Here is a 13817-nt window from a genome sequence, read left to right on the forward strand (position 1 = left end):
ATTAAATTTATTGACTGATTGATTAGTGTATAAATTATAACAAAATGATACAGATTTACGGTTAAATAAAAAAGATTGGCTTGTGTTTCTTTTAAATTACTTTGCTTTTATTTAAGATATCACAATTCACAAATACTTATATTATAAAAAATAAAAATAAAAAACTAAAATAAAAAACTAGGTGGCATCATCAAAAGATTATAATGCGTGGTATTAAACTATAAATACAAATATACAATGAGTATATCAAAGGATCATGCTGCAAAATTGAGGATTAGCAATAGCAAATGAGTATCGAAGTATAAATGCTGCAAAGTATTATGCACGCTAATTATAAACAAGCGCCATGTTATTGATTGATGTATAGGCCTACAAGAATTTAGTAAGGACATATTATTTACTGAACTGAGCTGAATTGAAATGAAATGAACTGATTGGAGCTAAACTGAACTAAACTGGACTAATAGAAGCTGAACTGACTGAACTGATTTAATCCAATTAGATTAAATCTTTATTTTTAAAAAATAGATTAAGAGCCTGTTCACTTCAGCTTAATTTCAGTTCAATTCAATTCAGTTTAGTTTAGTTCATTTCAGCTCTGATCAATTCAGTTCAATTCAGTTCGCTTCAATCAGTTTAGTTTTGTTCAGTTCAGTTCTGTTCAGCTCCTTATATATTTCATTCTCTCATAAAATATTCATTTCATCTCTATTCAATTCAGTTCAGTTCGATAAATGTGAACATGCACTATATCAAATTTAAAGTTATTCAAATCGGGTTTAACTTCGAACACCTCCATCCTCAACTATATTCATGCTAGACCAATTTAGCTAGGTTGAAAACGTGGGACTTGGGTAGATCTGAAGTTCTGAAAACACTTTAAACTTTCATAAAAATAAATTCAGCTAGAAGAAAGTACAAGTACAAATACAAATGGCTAACAATAAATAAAGAAAAGCCAATGAAGCTTCCCATGAAAAATAAATAAAATATGCGCAATAACGACCTTTATTAATAATTCGAGTTTCTTGTTGTTTCTACGAGACTACTGTTAAGGCCTTGAATATGATAAATGATTTTGAATTATAAGTGTCCCTTAAGCACGAGGCAAGTGCCCTCAAACCGACGGCATGGATTAGCTAATTAGCCTTAGACTGTACCGTCATTAGTCAGCATGCATCATCATGATTATTGTTTAACGAACTCCAAATTGCATGTTAATTAATTATGATTTATGAGGATTAGGTCGCTAATTAACGTACTTAAACTAATTAGCCACGCACAATCACAAATTTGGACCACGTAACATTTAATTAACAACTTTTATTGAATATCTTATAATCCTCCTCTAAAACATACATACATTCTAAATTATATAATCTGATTAGTAATTTGTCTTATATTAACTTGATTAGATGTGGTTAGAAAGGATAAAGATGATTATATCATATCATTAGTAGTTATTGTTTAGAATATGTAAATCCCTTGATTTACTCCTTAACTTTGATAGTCAAAGTATATCCCTTATAATTAGCTAACGTACCCAGTCATATTGTATCTAGTTATAGTTTGGTATGTTTAATGCTTTAATCTTGTATATTTATCAATATAATCAAGCTTTCCAACATTCTCTTTCTCATAACTCTATCAGTGGTTGCGTCTAACAAACGACCTATTATCCAAGTCAACATAGATAATCAAATAATCAATTATATTCCTCTATTGTGCCAAATAGTGTAGTGTTTAAAGTATAATATAAAGACTAATATATGAAGGACCGTCTCGAAAGACTTTTTTTTATTAAAATTTTGTACGAGTGGCAATTAGAAATGACCGACAATATTTAATTGTCTTTAATTTGGGTTATATGTTTGTACTATATGTGTACTGTATATATACGTTGTCAAAATAAATAAATATATATATGTGTATATTTGTAATTCATACCATCGTAAACTAGACATTCACACAATGCACATCTTCAATTATAGAATACCGCAGTTGCAACTAATACGTGTCATGTTATTTTTAATTTCCTTGTTAAGGACCCATCAACATAAAATTTCAAAGGATTTAGGATGGGAGGTGGTATTAATCCCATTATTGCCTTGCAATTTCTTGATTCGTTGCCTACTTCAAAGACACATCTTCAGGAATCTAGGCTGTGCAAATTTTCTACATTCAAACCTTTGAGCCAAAACCCAAGTCAAAGTTCGTTTCTTTTAAGATTCATAAGCCAAATTGAAGTCTCATTTGTTTCTATGTTCACAATGTTATGAAGTATGTATTACGTAATTTTTTTTTTTTTGAAGGATATGTATTACGTAATTAAAATTACACAATTTTACATTTTTCTATAGCAAGCATAACACATAAAGACATAATACAAGTAGGAATCTGTCATAGACTAGCTCCTTGCCTAAGTTACCTTCATCAATTGGGAGTTGGCAAACAATTATTTAACGCGTGATTAGTTTCATTAGCGTCTTTATTGATAATGACCTATGATGTATGCACAAATTCGTTCCAAAATCTTATTTAATATTCAAATATAGATCAATTTGATTTGTTTAGAGTCCTTGTCCTAAATTAAAATAATGAGCTTTAATTTATACAGAATTGTAAGGTGTACAATCTGGTGAAAATATGCGGTCTTTTAAGTGAATGAACTGCATGGCTCAAAGATTTTTAGAAGACCCGGACTTTGCTTTCTAAGACCAATCTATCGAATATGCGCTAACCCCTCGGTCCTGCCCGCAAAAACTAATAAGATAGATAAAAAAAGAAGATTGTAAAAGTTAACTAGAATAGAAGGATAGTTTAAGCAAACCAATTCGAGCATTTTTGTGTCGTGTTTAATTAGTAAGCTAAGCAACAGTGGGCGGTGGCAAACTAGCAATACAATTCATTGGTCGACTTGGGTAGAATAAGTACTAAGTAATAGAATTTTGACTTGACTGCCAACCATTGGTCGGTCGCTAGTAGAGATATAAATGGTTTGGGACCTTTGTCGCAAAATTAGGAAGATAGGTGAAGATTGTAAAACTAAATTATAAATTCCATCAACAGCTACGAGTACAATATAATAAGTAAAACGAACACTGTGTGAACTAACAAAACTTGGCCCCACAAATTTAACACATTTTCTTTGACAGTCCATTTTTTAGGCATCATAGGTTACAAGGTTACTATATGTAGAAAGTGGGGAGATTATCCCCTTTGTTCGTCTACTTATATCTTTTTATTTAGTTGTATATTTTATACGCAGTAAAATTATATTAAGGGTCTGTTCTGATTGACTAAACTGAGTTGAACTGAACTAAACTTATTGGAGCTGAACTCAAGTGAAATGAATATTTTATGAGAGAAAGAAATTAAGATAAGAACTAAACAGAACTGAACTGAACTGAAAAATAAGTTGAAGCGAACAGGCCCTAAACCATTAATGGTCCCAAACATATTTCAGTGGCGAATGTCATTTAAAAATCTCACTATTTAGGACTTGTTTGGCATTATTGTGATTTTCTGTTTTTTAAATGTATGAGATATAAAGCTTAAATACGTAGTATTACAAATTAGACGTTAGTAGGCAAATGTACAAAGTTTATAAAGAAATCAGACGAGATTTGTTGAATTTAAGAATGGCCCAAGTCCATGCTTTTGGGCTCCACATACGCTTTTCATCCCATAACTCAGCTCATCCAACAACATAATCAATTGCCTTAAGTGTTTTTTCCCCTCCATAGATTACTTGTATTTTTACATATTTTTTTTTTTTAAAAATTTTTGTTAAGACTCCGTAACTCAAATCACTAGAACTAAAATAATTGATGGGACATTTATTTGATAATTAACAAGAACCAAAACCAATCTAGAACTACAAACGCCAACTTCTTATTTTTGATATGAGCAGGGCCTAAAATTTAATATAACTACATAACAAAGTTGCATTCCAAATAGCACACATATTCTAATTCAGTTTGGGACTTTGGGGTAAGAAATTAAGAATGTCAACCGGACGGTGTGGATGCGGGTACCTCCCCCAAGCCCACACTGCCACACCCGTACAGCAATACCCACCTAATATTTCTACACCGGCCACCTACCCTAATTTGGGGAACACTTCAAATTCAATGATTCTAAATTAATCTTTCCGACATATTCTCTAATGACGGACAAAGGGAGTATTATTTTGGAATATACACAAGCAATCTCTAATTCGGTAATAGACTTATAGTATTTTGTATATTTTTCCTCATTCTGGTAATAAGCAGAAATTCATACGTAGTAGATAAGATGACCAGCTTCGCGGGAAATCACATTCAATAATTTCAATTAATCAGTCACTCAACACAAACACAATTTGTTAAAAAAACAAAATCCAGTGGACCAGATACAGATGTAGTAGGACTGACTGTATGTTAAGAAAGCAGTGGCCTAAACAAGCAGTTTTCAAAAAGAAAGTAAAGTGAATCAAATTCCCCTGAAAAGGGTATAGAAAACAGTAATACAATAGAGCAAAGACATTCTTTTAACTTCAATTCTAGCCATCTTCCTCACATAAACAAATTTTCCTAATCCGGGGCACTAAATGAGTAAATGCATCCTTACTAATCACAAAGACTCACCAAATCATTCAGGGTGCTAAATGCAACCTCACTTTACTAATCACAAAATCTATAATGGTTAACTAATTCTGCTTTCAATCAACTCTTAATCGAGTTTCTGACTTATCAATGCACTTACCCTAGTCTCAGGGCGCTAAATGCAACCTTGCTTCACTAATTGCCAAGACTAAATAAATAATACAGTACTTAAAGAATGCTGTTTCTGCATTCCAGCAACTATAACTGTAGTTTCCTACTTATTAATGCAGTGTTTGCTTACTATATCAGTTGGGCCGGGTGCTAACGCAACCTCACTTTACTAATCGGAAAGCCTTAATGATGCTTAACAAATGCTGCTTTCCAGCAACTCTTCCTCAAGATTCTGATTTACCAATGCACTTACCATAACATTGAGGGCGCTAAATGCAACCGCGCTTTACTAATGCAAAGTTGCAAAAACTAAATAATGCTTAACAAATGCTACTTTCCAGCAACTCTTCCTCAAGATTCTGATTTACCAATGCACTTACCATAACATCTAGGGCGCTAAATGCAACCGCGCTTTACTAATGCAAAGTTGCAAACACTAAATAATGCTTAACAAATGCTACTTTCCAGCAACTCTTCCTCGAGTTTCAGACTTTCTAATGCATTTACCATATCATTCAGCTCATAAATTAATAAACAACTTTCATAGATTTAATTCTCTATAAAGCTAACAGATAGACAATAAACTAGAGTTTCTCATATAAAAATCATCAATTACAAAATACTTTAACCCCCCTTTTAATTTTCACAATCAAATGATTAATATCAATCAGAGCAAATAAATCTTTTCCCACCAAATAAAAACTTAAACTTTGATCATCTTTAGCTCATCAACAAACTACTACTCGTAATATAAAGAGATGTGATCTAACCTGTCCTCTTGTTTTCTCTACTTCTACCAACAATGAACTACTAATTACTACTATCACTATTAGCATGATTCATATGATTCTCATGGAGATGATTCATATGATTACTTTCGCCGCCTCCAACACCGCCACCACTTCCACCACCACCACCTCTACTATCACTATTATTACTACCATTATTCAATTGCGAAAGCTCGAGTTGAGTCTTCATCATAAACTTCATCCTCTGCAACTCCAATTCCTTAGCAAACTTCATCCTCTGCATCTCCATCTCCACAATGTGCTGCAATTTCGCGCTCTCAGCCGCCTCATACGCCTCCCCGAACTTCATGATCGCCCTCGTTAAATCCCTCACCGAGCTCCCCCACACCTTCACAGCCGCTTTCTTATCCCTGCCCTTACCCTTTCCCTTCCTTCTTTCGCCTCCCCTGTTAACATCCATCCTCGGCCGCTTCCTTCGATCAAACCCCGTCCTCTCCGGTGGTAGACTATCCCCTGAATCATGTGACCATTCTTCCTGATCAGAATCGGATTCAACCGGAGGCGGTACCCTCCTAAACTGTTGCTGATGCTTTTGAATTTGCTCTAATTGCTGTATCCTACTCACATTACTAGTAGTACCAGAACCAGAAGTATTCATATTCATATTATTATGATATCTCATCTGTGGAATTCCACTAGGGGGCGAGAATTGAAGACTCTGTCTCAATTGCTGCTGCTGCAATTGCTGCTGCCGTTGTTGCTGCTGCAGTTGTTGCGGCCGTAATTGCGGATGGGGAGATTGTTGTAAATGGGGCGGGGTCTGTAGGTAGTGGGGTGGGAAGGGGAGCGGTAGGGGTTGTTGATGATGTTGTCTAACCCCTACCGGAATTCCAACGGGGACCACCTTCCCGTGAGGAAGCGGTCCACCGGTGGAGACTGTCGCAGTCGACAGTGGGCCCAACCCCGAACCCAACCCCTTAGGGGTTGTGTTCGGGGTTGAAGCTGCAGGACCAATAAGCCGATCAAGGCGGTCAAAGAACGGCCAGCGGCTAGGGCCACAGCCGCTGGCAACCTTCTGTTTCTCAACCTTGTACTTCTTCTTGACCGTATCGATTCGGTTCTTGCACTGTATATCCGTCTTCGGAACCTTCGTAAAATCCTCCCTGCTGCTAACAATGTCCGCCACTTCTTTCCAATGTTTCTGCTTCAGATTCCCTCTGCTTAACTCCATGTACCTCTCACCCCATGCGTCGATCAACACCGATGTCGCTCCTTCGCTCCAACAATCCTCTCTCCCTCCTCCCCCTCCCCCTCCACCACCACCACTCCCACCGCTTCCTCCGCCGCTACCACCGCCGGGAGCAAGGATGGCGAGAGGGCGAGGGGATTGCTGGATCGGAAGCGCGAGAGTGAGCGAACTCTGCGACAATTGAGGCGGTAATTGTTGAGAAGATGAAGACGGCGTCGTTGACGGAGGTGCCGCCGCAACTGTAACCGTAATCTGACCGGACGGCGGTGAATGAGGTTCGCTTCCGATTGAGGTGTGGGACCGGGTATCGTCGTCTTCATCCATGGATCTGGTGGTGAAGGAGAAGAAGAGGAGAGAGAAAATTAGGGTTTATTTTTAGAGAGAGAAAGAAGTTGTTTGTTGGTTGGTTTGATTGATTGAATTGAATTGAGATTGCCGTTTAGGGTGACGGGAAAGTAAGGGAGGAATTTGACGGCGTGTGTTCGTCAAGACATGGGAAACCGAGGAAGGACACGTGGCAGGAAAGAGTCGGAGAATTTGGTGGGGTAATGTGGGTTGGGAGACTTGGAAGGGCCGGTTAATCGGTCATCGGAGTGATTAATAAGACTCATTTTGCCGGCTTTTAGGTAGATGGATGTGTGTGAGGGTACTTTGGTTTTAGCTTTGCCTGTTTTGATGGAGTTTTTCTTGCTTTTTTTTTTCAAAAAAAAAAATTACTGTTTAATTACGGTAATACCCTTGTGTTAATGTGGTTTTCATAATGTTGATTAAGGAAAATACAGGGTGATTTGTGGTAACCAGAGTGATTAATTGGTTGGTTTATTTGTGGTAAACAGGGTTGCAAATTGGAGAAAAGATGATTTTGTCTTTTATTCAACTTTGGAGTAGTAAGTAGTTCTTCGTATTCTTGATTTTGATATACCAAGACATAAGTACTAGTGTATGGGGTTAAAGACTTAAAAGTCTTAAATTTCACGTGGACGGGTTTTTACTTTTTAGTTGTTGGCTCTAAACATTAAGTTTTTTTTTTTTTTTCTTTTTCTTTTTTTAATTTTTTTTTAATCTATACTCGTATACAAGTAAAGGTGTCAATAAACTGACTCGACTGATAAAAAAATCCAATTCTGATGTTAACTCTTGTATACACAATAGTTTAACATGACTTGACTTTGAAATAGATCCGGCACGATCTAATCCGAGTACCCAAATTGACACTTTTATACTTCTATACAAGTATAAAAAAGAAAGGTATAATGTTTGATAAAGTATGAAGTGATTGATAATGCTAACAGTCATATACAGAGTGTAAAGCAATTCCTTGTCATCTACTAACAAAAGTACATTAAAAAAAAGGTAGCATTAACATCTAAGGCCCTGTTCTTTTCACCTTAAAAAAATAATATTAAGTAAAAATAATTTCAGTTCAGTAAAAATAATTTCAGTTCAGTAAAATTCAGTTTTCTTAAAGAAGAATTATAATAGAAAATCAGTAAAAATAATTTAATTTCAGTAAAAATAAGTTCAATTCAGTAAAAATAAGTTCAGTTCAGCAAAATTAGGGTGAATCAAACAGGGCCTAAATTGTAACGGCATAACCCGCATAATATATACTACGACCCTTAGGCCCTACTAAGTTGTGTGGTAGATGGATATAATAAATATAAAAGCCTTGGACAGTATTCATCAACTCTTGAAAGAACAAGAGTCAATACTAAAAATAAAAAATCAATGAAGATAGACGAGCACAATACCGAATTACCGATTACCGAATAATAATGCGGCAGGTTACTAGATGTCTAGATCGTACTTGTAAAACAGCAGCAACTACTCTTACCAAACGAGGTGAAACTATTGGATGGAAATTATTGTGTTTGAGAAATAAGTCCACCAGTTTAACTAACTAGTGTCAGAATTACTTAAACTACGAGTACCCAATAAAATGAGTTAGAAATTAAACATATAAGGCCCCGTTCTTTAAAGCTGCTTTGCTCTGCTGAAATCTGCTCTGCTTTGCTCTGCTCTGCTTTGTCTGCTGAAATTTGCTCTGCTCTGCTCTGCTTCAATCTGCTCTGCCCTGCTCTGCTTAAAATTAATACTTAATATTGAATTATTATAATAATAATGTATATTTAATAAAAATAATAATAAATAATTAATACTTAATGATAATAATAATTAATATTTAATAATAATAAATAAATAATTAATATTTATTAATAATAATACTTCCTCCGTTTTCTTTTACCTGCAACACAGCCTTGTGGCACGTGTTTTGAGCTCTGGTTTATGTAATGTAAATGGACAAATTTTTCATACGTAGTAATAATTTTTACAAATGATACTTAACTCTATTCTAATTTTCGTGTAAAAATTATATTGATAAAATCGCTCGTTTACCCTCACTAATCATCTCCTAAAACTGCGTGCTTAAAAGGTGTGTTGCAAGTAAAAGAAAACGGAGGAAGTATATAATTAATATTTAATAATAATAATATAATTAATATTTAATAATAATAATATTAATAATAATAATAATATTAATAATAATAATATTAATAATAATAATATTAATAATAATACAATTAATATTTAATAATAATATATTAATAATAATATAATTAATATTTAATAATATTAATATTATTAATAATAATTAATTTTTAATAATAAAATTTAATGATTATAATAATAGTAATAATAGTAGTAGTAGTAGTAGTAGTAGTAGTAGTAGTAGTAGTTGTAGTAGTAGTAGTAGTAGTAATAATAATAATAATAATAATAATAATAATAATAATAATAATAATAATAATATTTAATATTTAATAACAATAATAAAGCATTACAATTATTATTATAGTATTAGTAGTAGTAGTAATAATAATAATAATAATAATAATAATAATAATAATAATAATAATAATAATAATAATAATAATAGTAATAATAACAATATTAGTAATAATAATAATAATAATAATAATAATGATAATAATAAAAATAATAATAATAATAATGAAATCTGCTCTGCTCTGCTCGGCTCTGCTTTGCTCTGCTTCAATCTGCTCTGCTCTGCTTTGTTGAAATCTGCTCTGCTTTGCTCTGCTCTGCTGAAATCTGCTCTGCTCTGCTCTGCTGAAATCTGCTCTGCTCTGCCCAGAAGCTCAAAAGAACAGGGCCTAAGTGTTCAACTTAAAACTTAAAATGTGACTTTTAGAACAGAAAAGTATTGCTTAATTATTAGGTTGCCAGCATATATAACATCAGCAAACTTCTCAACCTTATCTTTAGAATTTCTCACATTTTTCCAATATATCTTTATCAGCCATATATTCTGAAAATATTAATTAAAATTTCCAAAATACTGTCTATTATCATATAAATATCTAGTGGCTAGTGACGTACATTCGAAAATAAACTCTTTAATCCATTACCAAGGTGTCGAGAAATCTAGCATATCAAAACTATGTAGTTTAATTCTCCCCCAAAAAAAAAAAAAAAAAAAAAAAAAAAAAAAAAAAAAAAAAAAACATTGTAAATTTTGTGAAGGTTTCAGGTGTATTTTACGGAATGAAGAAGAAATCATGAGACATGCTTTACATTTGAAAATTTGATATTATTCCCTTGATATTAGCTGTTTCTTGGAGCTTTTTATACAAACACAAATTTACAAGTTTATGAGGATTGGCTAAAACAGTTTTCATAACAATCAGCCTTTTTCTGTAAGCCTTCGGATTGGGCTTAGTCCACTTATTTTCATTTGAATGAGGCAAATTGGGCTGGTTTGGGCTTAACCCACTTATTTTCAATTATTGGATTAGTTTAGTTAACCGAGTTGATTTCAAATCGGGTCAAAATATGTTGGGTCTAGTTGTGACCCTTATGTTATTCATGTTAACCAATTATTGATTTAATTAAAGCCTAGTCAACAATTTGATCTTATTTCTTCAAAAAAAATTAAATAAAGTATTCTGTCAAAAAAAAAAAAAAAAAAAAAAGAGTAACTAAATTATCTTCAACTTGACAACATGGATGTGACATTTTGAGCTAATCATAAACTCTCCCAGAAATAAAGTCTTGAAACACGTTAACATTTAGCAAGAAAACCAAAATCATTGCATAAACCTTGGAAAACCCTCTAGCCTCTAGGATTTGCTGGTTGTCTAAATTTCAATGTAAAATTTGAAAAAGTTTATTTGCGTTTCAGAATTAGCTAGAAGAGGATTAATACAAAACTAGAGTTAAGATATATCCTAAATTTGTTTAGAAGAGAAGCTTTGATTATATAAGATGAAATATAATCTACCATAGTTGTGCTTATTTCTTAGCCTTGGTCTTTCTGGATCAACAGATTTAGGTGCGGACGTTGACAATTCTTTTCCAATTTAGTATATTAACTAATGGGGATACCGGGAGGGAGGAGATAAAGGCCCCGTCTTACTTTAGAAGCAGAGACAGGAATTGCTACTTGAACTAGCTCGTTATTATTAATTAAATTTTTGAATATTTCAAACAAATCTCGAAACTCGAAACTGCCTGTTATCCAATAAAAACCTAAAATTCCTAATAATAAACCAAAATCTCCTACACGATTAGTCACAAACGCTTTTTGCCTTTTGCCCAACATGATCACGAACGAAGACAGAAAATAGCGTAGATAGGAGGAGGAAACGAACCAACCCACTTGTCCTGATCGGAACGATTGAAGAAAGAAAGAGAATGGTGGCCCCTTCCGTCCAGGGGACATCGTCGGAGATTTCGCATGGATTTATTGGTGCTGCGCTTTTTTTCTTAGCGGGAACTAGTTACGATCGAATACGCCTTGTTTTTCTCGATGAAATGGGTGGAATAGCGATTCCAATGCCAAAAATATTCACACTCTTCAGTAGCTTTTCAATGGCATCTCTTGCATTACCTGGCATGAGTGGTTTCATTGCGGAATTAATAGTATTTTTTGGACTAATTACCAGCCAAAAATATCTTTTAATACCAAAAATACTAATTACTTTTGGAATGGCAATTGGAATCATATTAACTCCTATTTATTCATTATCTATGTCACGTCACGTGCTTTTTTGAAAAGATTAGGTTCAGAATTTTTAGTTCCTCACGCAACCATAGCCTTCTTCCTCCACGTACATGCATGATACCGGTCGAACTGACGAAACGGTTAAGTTTCGCCACTATTTTACTAGAGGCCCTGGCGATTCCACAGCCTAGCCTGTCCTCCACCAACCCGAGGCACCGCCTTTTGGGGGAAGCCTAGCTAAATAAGTATGTAAGAAGCTTCCCGGCTTGAGTCCCCTACAAACCATTCGCGCGAAAATCGATTATTGTGCTTATACGGTTCGAACTATCTATGGAGTATTGGGAATCAAAATTTGGATATTTATGGACGAGTAATAATAAGCCTTTACTTAATTTTTCTTTTGGTATCGATTTAATGATGAAACATAAAATAACAATCTTTTTGCTTCTTTTTCCACCGAACAAATTCTCATTTTGAATCCCATTTTCTGAAAGATCCTGGCTTTCGTGCTTTGGTGGGTCTCCGAGATCCTTTCGATGACCTATGTTGTGTTGAAGGGGTTGGTTAATTGGTCACATTTTATTCATGAAATGGGTTGGATTGGTATTAGTCTGGATACAGCAAAATAATTCTATTAGATCTAATAAGTACCTTGTGTTTCCGGGGGGGCACGCATGCAAGAAGGAAGCTTGAGCTTAATGCAAATGGCGAAAATCTCGTCGGTTTTATATGATTATCAATCAAATAAAAAGTTCTGTATTAATGTATCAAACAAAAGTAACTAAAAAAATGTAAATTCAAGTTAAATATAGATGATTAAAGAAATAGTGGGTTCCTTCGTTTCTATGGTTCCTTTTTTATGTCGCATCCTTTTTTTCGGGCCTTTTTTGGAAACAACTGTTACCACTGGCCTATTATGGATCTGCACCCCTTGTGATCGATAAACCTTTTGGATCTTGTTAACCAACGAAATACGACTTTGCGCTATAGTTAGCTCAGCCCCAATCAAGAATTCCCAAGGACTTCCAAAAATTCTTGTTATACGTTCGTTCCATGCACATTTAGATGCTACTACCGTACTATCAAGGGGATTGGCCGCTAAAGGGCGCTGCTAGCTTGAGTAAGTTTCTTACCATGAAACCGGAGCAGGAAAAGTTTGGTGCCACCGGAGCCACAAAGGACTATCTAAACGGATTCTTTTCTGACGATAAGCTCCAATTGCATCATAGGAATTACAAAAAAAGGGTTCTTTAATATATTTAGAATTATTATCATCAATTCTTTCATTTTGATAGGTTTTGTGATTCCATGGATTATATCTATTTGCACAAATACCTCGACGACTCCCACCCGTTAATATATAGAGTCCAATAAGCATATCTTGGGTTGGTACGGAAATGGGATCCCCAATAGCTGGAATTCCTTTTAGAAGAGCAGAATCTAAGTATAGCGTTGAACAAGTAGGTGTAACTGTTGAGTTTTACGGCGGCGAACTAAACGGAGTCAGTTATAGCGATCCTGCTACTGTGAAAAAATATGCTAGGCGTGCGAAAAATCCTTTGGGTCTTCCAATATCAATAGGCTGATTGTTTCGCTCCTCTATCTTCCAAAAGGAAAAAAGATTTCTGAGAGTTATTTCCTGGATCCGAAAGAGAGTACTTGGTTTCTTCCAATAACTAAAAAGTGTATCATGTATTGAAGTATTGATTTATGACTTATGAGCTTTAGTTGTGAGTTTTGTGACAAATTCACATATTCTGTCAAAAAAAACCCACCAAAGAGGGACAAGATTTGGGCTTGTCATTAATGAGGTGTTGTTAAAATTTTGTAATGATAGATAATTTCTGTAATAGTTCACACCCTTTACTTTCATCTTATATTCTTGAAGTATATCGTGTTGTCAGATAGAATTTGTGAAAATCAAGTTGTAAGTTATAATCTATACCAAGAACAAACTTAAAACAAAGAACAAAAGCAATATATACTACCATAGTACCATGAGTCCATGATGAAAAACAAAAAGATTTGAGACAAAA

The 13817-nt window shown here is 34.3% G+C and overlaps 1 pseudogene; it reads right to left on the reverse strand.

The window, feature by feature from the left end:
* Positions 1-5332: 5332 nt before the first annotated feature.
* On the reverse strand, positions 5333-7367 carry LOC145617229 (trihelix transcription factor ASIL2 pseudogene; annotated as a pseudogene).
* Positions 7368-13817: the final 6450 nt, after the last annotated feature.

Source organism: Chenopodium album, chromosome 26 (genome assembly GCF_948465745.1).
Source record: "Chenopodium album chromosome 26, dcCheAlbu1.1, whole genome shotgun sequence".
In the NCBI taxonomy this organism is placed as follows: Eukaryota; Viridiplantae; Streptophyta; class Magnoliopsida; order Caryophyllales; family Amaranthaceae; genus Chenopodium; species Chenopodium album.